The sequence below is a fragment of the Lactuca virosa genome, chromosome 7 (genome assembly GCF_052849685.1).
Source record: "Lactuca virosa cultivar CGN04683 chromosome 7, Lactuca_virosa_CGN04683_v6, whole genome shotgun sequence".
In the NCBI taxonomy this organism is placed as follows: domain Eukaryota; kingdom Viridiplantae; phylum Streptophyta; class Magnoliopsida; order Asterales; family Asteraceae; genus Lactuca; species Lactuca virosa.
In genome coordinates, this window is record NC_136432.1 from 50,578,004 (window position 1) to 50,587,895 (window position 9,892).

A 9,892-nucleotide genomic window follows, 5' to 3' on the forward strand; every position below is an offset into this window, starting at 1 on the left:
TTTGGTAGGCAAGAAATGATAAGGTTTTCAAAAATTTAGGCTTCTCCCCAACTAGGGTTGTTGATAATATCATTTCCCTTTCATATGTCTAGTGTAAATACATGAGAAAGCATGGTTGTGGTATTTGGGTAGACTAGTGATGTTCACCTTTTAATCATCGTACTATGTAATATCTTGTACCTTGTCTTTGTTGCTTGCATTTTAGCTTCTTGCTAAGCATGGGTCTTATTTATTATAACACCCCCTCTGGAAAATATCACAATAGCGTCCGCTTTGGGCTCCCAACACAAAAACTTCCCAGGGGATCACCCATCCCTGAAGGTATCCACACCCCTTATAAGGAATGCTTAGTTATCCTTGTTGGGTTTTGAGCATTCTAACACTCCTAAGGTGTTCATGCAACCCTAAATACCTTGGATCTATGTTTTCACTAATTATACATACAATGGTGTTTCCAAGGTATTAAACCTAAAACTAGCATACAATTATCATATACCACACAATAATCTAGTTAACATAACATACCTTATGGTGGAAATTGAAGTCTTGATGTATCTAGCCTTAAGAGCTTAGCCCCAATAGTGTGGAAGCCTCAAGTGGAATCACAACACATCATGGACAAAGTAGGAACTTGAGAGAGAATCTCCATGCACCCAAAACCACCATGAACTCCAAGAATACACTTGTGTCGATTTTGGGCAATGAAGTATGTATTTATATGTGGGATTTCTAGGGTCATGGATATAACCCAAATCCATACCCATGGGTCTTATGATCCATGGTTCATGTGGCCCAACTCTTTATGTATCCATACATAAACTTGGTCCAACAAGGATCATAAGCCCAACACACATAAATATAACTAATTAACATAACTAGTCCCCATAGATTTAATTAGTCTCCTTTTGATCACTAAATCAATTCTAAATTAATTCTTGATTAATACTAATTAAAACCATATGATTTCATATTAATATATTAGTACTTATAATATATTAATAAATCATATATAACCTTCTCTCAAGAGTCCATCCTAACAAATTGTCTTGATGATATGCAACCCAAATGGACCATGCTACTCTCGGGTCAAGTACATACCGATAATAGTTATGGGCTTAGACATCTAATCCAACAGTCTCCCACTTGAATAAGTCTAAAACTATTATTTCAAGTACGACTTCATAATCCGATTAGCAATCACAGCTCTTAAAGCCGCTGTCGAACTCTGAACAAATCAATGACGCGTCCATTAGATAAGTGATCATATATTCCTCCATTCTAGATATCATATGGACTGAGACATGGATTATAATCATTCTCTTTGTCCATTTGTTGTTTCCCGATTTTCGATTTATGACAACTGACTAATTGAACAAATCAAATTAGTCCAGGCTTGGCCAAGCACTTAGGGGTGTCTGTTGGGTTTTGAGCATTCTAACACTCCTAAGTGTACATGCAACCATAAATAACTTGGATCTATGTTTTCTCTATTATACATGCAAATATGATTATTCCAAGGTATTACCCTATCTAGCATACCATCTTTTGATACTTGGGTAATAAAACTAGTTATAAGACATACCTTTTATGTAGCTTGAATCCTTGATGCTTAAGAGCCGAGTGCCCCAAGTGTGACACCTCAAATGGTTCACACAACATCAAATGCACTTGGAATAACTTAGAGAGAAATGAACACTTCTTGAAATCGGCTAGCCCTCACCATTTCTTCATAGTCTCATATGGTTGCCAATTTTCGGAAGAATAAGATGCTTATATAGTGTGCATAATTAGGGTTACACCATGTTCTCATACTTCGAAGTATGAAGAGGGATGCCGTAATCATAATCGAATTTTGAGGACGCTACATAACATTCATATATATCCTGGACTAGAGTTGATTAAAATCTCAATCTAAGCTTGTAGAATTGGAATGTAGTATAAAATCTTCTTCCTTAATTATAGCAAAACAACTTTTCAAAGAGAATTGAAACTTTTGTTTTCTATAATTAACATTGCTAACTTGCAATACGAAACATAATAATCATGCTCCTACTTACATGATAATTATAATTTAACCAGCATAACACTTTATGCTCCCACTAGCTTTGACATGTACCCAGAAATCAGCTGGACTTCTAGAAATCAATATTTTATTGACTTTCTTACCATAGTTCAGTGTTTTTATACGAGATGCTTTGATAAGACTTTATCAAAATCATACACCTTTTCTTAAACAGCTCACATATGTGTCTAAACAATTTTAGAACTATGAAAAAGGATGCCGTAATCATAGTCTCAATTGTTTAGACCTTTGCCATTTCTCACAAGTACATGCTAGTGTGCCGGTTAACCACACGCGCTCCACTAATGACTTTGAGAATGCAAATATCACAATTGCTATCTACTTAAAATCTACCTAGTGAAAGAGTTTCCTCACCATCATTTTCATGAATCGGAGAGAAACCTTATGACACTTAGATTTTATTTTTATGGTGTAAGTGTTCCTATCCATGCGAATTTGTCAAAACCATAATCATAAGGCAAGGTTAGTGACAAATCCAGACTCATATGGATTGAACTTGTTTAATCTTACTTTCTTGCCACCTGGCAGCATAGGGCCTACCATTGCTTCCAGGTTGTTATGCAAACAATTGAGAACTCATAGAACTCACAAGCATAGTCAACTTTTAACTGGAATAGACATAGAAATAAGAATATGTCAACACGATAGGTTACAAACCTCAATTCGTGGGCTAGTGATTAACAATACTCATGATTAGTTCTTGAAACTATCTCAAGATCTTTTAGACTCCCACTGTCCTCTTGACATATAAGAATCTCTTCTCAAGACCCATTCTTTGACAAACAAATATCCAAGAGATAGTGTGGATTCTTATCAAGACAAACACTTCATCCAATTGGTCTTAGTTGGTTTTTTTCTTATCCAAAACATCACAACTTACCAATTTCAGATGTACAAGAGTAAGAAACATGTTACTCTACATTTGATAAGTGTTATAAACCTTTATTAGAATTATGTCACTCAAGTTACAATCTTAGAGTATGACTCTCAGACTTGATTTTTTGGAACGAAGTATGATTTATCTTTTGTTTTAACCATTTCAACATTTCATGATTCATGTCCTTAGCCATACAAATGCACTAAGGTGTCTTTAGAGGATCAACTGTGATATGGTTTTATAATCACTAAGATAATCATAAAACAAGATACTCAAGTACTCTCCCATCTCTTCAGATTGGAGAAACTTTTATCTTTCTGCCTTATTTGATTCTTCTTATCTGTCCTGCCATATATTGAAACTTTTCCAATGTTTCAGAATTACACTTAAACTTGTAAGTATAACCATATTTACTAAACTTTAGTAAATCATAACGAATAATCTTATCGATCTTTGTGGTGGACCTGACCAGTGCACAACCAAGTGTACCCAATCCTTTAGTCCCTCACTCGACTCACACTTGCATGTGAGCATGGAGTTAGTCTTAATTTCCCAACGATGAAAAAAATTATTATTCATCATACAATACAAGTTGCATGAATCCAAGTTTCTATCCAACTGAAACTTGGGTGATGAGAATCTTTACTTATTTGGAAAATTGTGACACTACCACAAACGAAAGAATCAAATCCGTTTTCCAATATTGCTATCAATGAAATCATATAAACAACAATTTTTTCACAAATGCCATCGTAAGGATACTTAAAATAAATAAAATCAACACTTTTCTTTTATTTTAAAACTTGCGGAAAACTTATCCTTACAATGCAAATACATATGAAAACATGTTGTTATCTATTCCTAAGCAATATATCATAACTCTTAAGCAGCAGCTTAAAATTCTGATCATCGAACCATGCGATCGAAATCCACCTATTCGCGATCAGAATCAGCTTACTCTTTCTTTAAGCTTCCTTACTTTTCTTTGATTCTGCAAAACATTAAAATGTAATTACATTACATCATGTATTAAGAATCTCCAAATAAGAACTTAATAAAGTTAGATAGTGGACTTTACCTGAAGTAGAGTCAAACCCCTTTTTGACTTTACCATCCTTATGATCTTTCAGGTAAAATGGACAGCTTCGCAACCAATGTCCCTTCTCTTAGCAATAGAAACATATGGAATCTTTGGAAATGGTGCACGAGACTATCTCAGAATTCGCCTTTCTCTTTACCATTACCAATGTCCATGGAAGCATGGGAAGTAGATCTTCCAATCAAATTTGCTTTACCATTGCTCCAAATCATTGCTGATTCAGTAGCATCGAGCAAATATGTAAGATCATTAAGGGTCATGTCATAGTCTGTCACATAGCAGTCCTTAAAGAACTCACTATATGACTTAGGAAGTAATTGAAGAACTCAGTCAACAGTCAACTTCCTAAAGACTTTGACACCCAACTCTCCCGGCTTGTCAATATGTGACTTAATCTCCAAGATGTAAGCACATATAGACTTTGCTTGCCAAATAGGGATTGAGTGACCTTGAACTTGTGGGCCAGGGAGAATTATTGGAGGAGGTGGAGGAAGTGAAACTCTATCCAAAAGGATGAGGAAGACCATAGTTGTCTGAACTTAGACATTTATGAGGGAGAAATTCAAGTTTTAGTTGATTTAAGTCCTTAACATAACACCCAATATGAAATACTAAGGCTAGGACCCAACAAACTTTTTTATAACTTGGAAGAGGGATGCCGTAATCCAAGCTACAAAATATTTGAAGGTAGGTAAATGACGATTTACCAATTTCCACCATGAAAAACAAAATAAATTATTAAGTTTTAATTGGATTGAAACTCCTAGATCTTTTGAGATTCATTGAACTTTCAATGGCATGTTTAAATCTCGATTGTGCCCTCTCAAGTTTGTGACTGGGATGCCGAGGATCACAAACAAGGTGTGAATAACCATGCAAATTGACTTGGTACCCTTAATTTTATCACCCAATCGATATGCCGGTGAACCACACACGCTCCACCGATATATGATAAAACTTAAGTCACCCTTTGCCACACATTGTCAGTCCCATGTTAGTGTGCCGGTTAACCACACACGCTCCACTAACGACTTAACAAGGGTGAAAAGTATAATTTCATGGGTTAGCACCAAATTCACATTTTCCTAAGTAACTAAGATTAGGAATTTATAAGTGTTTAGTTACTTAGGGTTTATCATTGTACTTTTAATGAAAGGAGAATTAGAGTCATCTCCTACCCATTCAGCTAACAACCCTCCACCAATCAAGGAAGCGGTGGGTGAGAGTGGACACCCATTAAACTGCCATTTTATAGGCAGTAACCTTATACCCCCCTTAGAGAGTGGCTTCGTGAATGAGGCCTACTAACGGTAAGATTGAATTCACTCTTATACATATATACATAATCATTAACTTTTAATATTATAATAGTATAAGGTTGAATTTTAAACTTTTAAAACTCTAAGGTTTAATTTGGAATTAAAGTATACATGGGGAGGTAACTTTGCAAATTCCAAAACTTGAGGGCTAGCTTTGAAACTTTTCAAAACTCTTAGATTTTCATAACTTATGAGTTTAATTAAGGTTTTCAAAAAAAACTTAAATGAAGAGACTCTTGAACATCCATAACTTGAGGAAAAGTTGTGGAGTTCATAAAACTATTTATGACAAAAAGACTCTTCATTTTGTAACCTATGGCAATTTTTATGAGTTTTAAGAGTCATAAGTGTGACTTTTCATATAACCTTGAGGACAAGTTACAAAAACACATTTTATGAACTACTTTTAGATCAATTTAGATTGAAAACAACTAACACATATATTTCTTCATTAATCTAAATTAGCTCATATAACAAGGTAACATGAAAACTTTTGGTGTTCCATAACTTGATGTCACACCCCCGGCCAAGGCGGAACACGCCGAGAGCGGGACTAAGTTCATGGATCACAGATAAACTAAATATATAGCACAAGTACAACGATAAACAAAACTGCATTTGTATTCCATCATTAAGTTTGAATACAGGGTTCTTACAGATAATAATAGTACAGTAGTTGCCTTAAACAGGTAAGCAGATAACAAAAACAAGCTAGCTAGGTCGTCTACAATCCACGGCTAACCTTCTGTCTGAACGCCTGTCTGATGATCCCCTAAGAATACATGTAAGTTTGAAAGTCAACACAAAGGTTGGTGAGTGTCACAGGTTTTCTGCTAACGCAGTAATACTTTTAATAAGTCTAAAAAGTATTATCTTTGTATGTATAACAACAGTTAAAACAGTGTTTGCAATGAGTCTTTAAAAGCCAAAATGTATAGTTTGTATAAGTAAACCCATACGTAAAACTGTGTTTGTAATGAATCTTTGAAAGCCAAAACGTTATGTTCCATAAGTAATTACATACTTAAAACTGTGTTTGAAAGCAACCAAATCCATGGTTGTACGGGTAACGAATAAAGTTTTCTGCCAAGGTTGTACTTAACAACCGCAGATATGGATAAACAAAACATACGGATATACGAATATAGTTATCTGCCAAGGTTGAACTTAACAACCGCATATACGGATAAACAACAAGTATATTTGATAAGCATACACGTAAAGTGTACGATACTTGTTTAAACAGTTGACAAAACTTAGTATAGTGTACACAAGCACATGTATGAGCCTAAGATACAAGTTCTATAACTTGTATAAATGTATAAACCTATATATTTATGTCATAAACAGATATACGGATATACGGATAAAGTTATCTGTCAAGGTTGAACTTAACAACCGCAGATACGGATAAACGGATAAACAACAAGTATATTTGATAAGCATACACGTAAAGTATATGATACTTGTTTAAATAGTTGATAATAGTTAGTATAGTGTACACAAACACATGTATGCGCCTAAGATACAAGTTCTAAAACTTGTATAAATATATAAACCTATATATTTTTACGCACATATGAGGTATATTGAAACTATCAAGTTGATAAACGTATGTACAGTCATAGCACATTTGTAGTCGAAATGCGTATGTTATTTTTATTAGTTGTATTATTTTAACAACATAACATATGTAAATATTAATGTTTTAAAACAATTTTCTTTACTTAACATGTAAGCGTTAAAAAAAAATCATTTCCCAAACTGATAAAGTGTTTACACAAAACATTAATATTTCATGTGCATTTTGTATGATAAATATTACTTAGTACACGTACTATCATGTACAGACGAGGGCCAGACATGAAACACCGAGGGCAGGACCATTTTGGCATTATAGCACTTCTGAAATCCAGTAACCCATGCAGCCCTTCAAACCAGATTCCCCATACCGTAAATCGTAGCGTAATAAATACTATTTCCGTGTGATTTATATTGCAAAAAAAAAACGGTGGTGTTGTTTGTTTAAACATAGTATTTATAAAATAGATATATACTAGATATACAAGTACTACATGTATTCCCCCCCGAAAATATGTAAAAGTGGGGCCGTAACACTCACCTTAACGTGTGGTTGATGATTTGTTTCGAGTATTTGACGCGAGAAACCGAGAAATGTCGCTTTGATAATGAACCGCCAAGATTTATTTAGTTTCCTATGAAATTTTAACATAAATTAATATGTGGAGGGTTGTTTGGTAATTTAACCAAAGCATAGGGTTCATTTACTAATTTAAATAAATCAAATGGGACTAGGTTTGTCAACACTTTTCAAATAAGGGACTAAAATGATTTATTTAAATTCTAAGTTTAAGTTTTGGATTTATTTTGCAAATAAATCACAAGGAGGGGTGTAATTTAAATAAATAAAATAAAAGTTTGCTGATTTGGACTTGGTTTGTAAGGTATTTTCGAGTGAGGGGTGAGTTGTGGACTTTTAATTGATAGTTTAATGACTTAGGACCCGATTCGTAACTATTTATCATACGAGGGTTAAAATAATTAATCCAAATCAAGGGAATGGCTAAAGTTGTACAAGTCCGAAAGTTGGGGGGGGGGGGGTAAACATAATAAATTTGCAATAAGTTTGGTATATAGTTAGCTTTTAACAGGAGGACGTGGACGTTGCACACCAAGAAAAAGAAACAACAAAAAAAATTGCAATGGTCATGTGTTTGCTGTGATTGATCGACGAAACAAATATATATAACAAAGGTGATGGTTTAAATATATTGAGAGTTTCAAAATTAGGAGGTTTATAACCTCCTGTTGTTTACGTTGAGCATTGCAACACAAAAAAAAACAGACGTGGTCTTGTGGTTTGGCTGTTTTAATCGACGAAGGGTAAGCACCAAGGAACAAAAGGGTGGTGGAGGTTACTTACAGCAGGTGGAGGTGACGGATGGCGGTGGTGGCAGCTTGCAGAAACGGTGGCGGGTGGTGTGTGGTGGTGATTCAATCTAAGAGAGATAGAGAGATATAGAGGGAGAGATTGAGAGATTGAGAGAGAGCTGGAGTTGTGTGAAAATGGAGGTGGTGTGAGCCTCCTTTTATAGTTGAAGTTCCCACCCATGTCTTGTAAGCCCATGCCTTCACCCATGCATGTACCTTTGGAAAAACTTGCACTCAAGAAGAAGAGAAGAAGGGAGAAGAAAACCCACGTGGGCTAGAAGGACTATTGGCTGGCTTCTAAGCCATGTGGGTCCCACATATGGTCTCCCATTTATTAAATGTCCAAAAGTTGACTTATTTTTGGTGTATCGGGACTCGGGTATCGAGAAAGTTTTCCGAATGTACCGTTAGATAGAGTTTAATTCAAGGATTCCAGAACATTAAACGGATTAATTTTTGGAGTTACGGAACTCCGGGAAATCGCATTTAAAGTTTTGCGTTTAAACGGCTCGTGGTGTCCGTTTTCGCGACTTTTGCGAATATTTTCGTAAAAATTATTTCAAGTGTGAAATTAAATAATAGACTATAACCTGAGTACAAAAACGCTCTCGGAAATCCCGTCGGCAAAGCGTAAGTGCCTCAATGGATCGATTCGATTTTACGCTATTAAATAAAAACAATGTTTTACTGTCTGTTTTCTTATAATTGTCGTATTTTTTGCATACGAACTCCGTTTTGGACCTTCTTTATATTTTCGGAAACAGGGGAACATGTACTATAATATTTTAATGTTTTCTTTTCTCAAAATTGCTTAATGCAAAATTTCAATTTTTTCAAACGCATTAATTAGTGTTGTCGTTTAAGCGATTTAATATGGTTTACATTTGAAAGCATGATATCATCAGATATCATATAATAGTTAAATTGAATTTATTTATTTTACTTAAGATCCATTAAACTTAGTAATTCGGGTAAACAAGAGATTCACGGATAGATTGGCGGTTATAATAATAGCCCTAAATTCCTGGTTGTCACATTACCTCCCCGTTAAAGGAAATTTCGTCCCGAAATTGAGTTGGTATTGGTAGTACAAGGGCTTTGATAAATATGTTGGGTTATGAGCATTCTAACACTCCTAAGTGTACATGCAACCCTAAATACCTTGGATCTATGTTTTCTCTATTATACATACAATTATGAACATCCAAGGTATTATCCTAATCTAGCATACAAAATAATAAATATAACAAGATAGAATACATACCTCTTTGATGTAGAATGTCTTCATAAAGCTTGAGTGCCTAGTGCCCCAAGTGTGACACCTCAAATGATTCACACAACACCAAATACACTTGGAATAACTTGAAATAAACTTGAACACTCCTTGAAATCGTCTAGCCCTCACACTCACACATTAGTGCACGATTTCTTGAGCCATGAGATTCTTTTATATGGTGGCTATTAGGGTTACACCATGTAACTCATAACTTTACCCATTCCTTATGCTCCATGGATTTTAACCTCCATGGAGTATCCATGGGTCACCCCATGGACTTAGTCCA

At 34.9% G+C, this 9,892-nt stretch overlaps 1 long non-coding RNA gene across 1 annotated transcript; it reads right to left on the reverse strand.

Annotated features, from left to right (window-relative positions):
- Positions 1–5,996: 5,996 nt before the first annotated feature.
- LOC145123231 (uncharacterized) lies at positions 5,997–8,427 on the reverse strand. Its single transcript, XR_013715059.1, has 3 exons — positions 8,323–8,427; positions 7,501–7,594; positions 5,997–6,150 (listed from the first exon to the last, which is right to left on the reverse strand). It is a non-coding gene; the product is annotated as an uncharacterized LOC145123231 (long non-coding RNA).
- Positions 8,428–9,892: the final 1,465 nt, after the last annotated feature.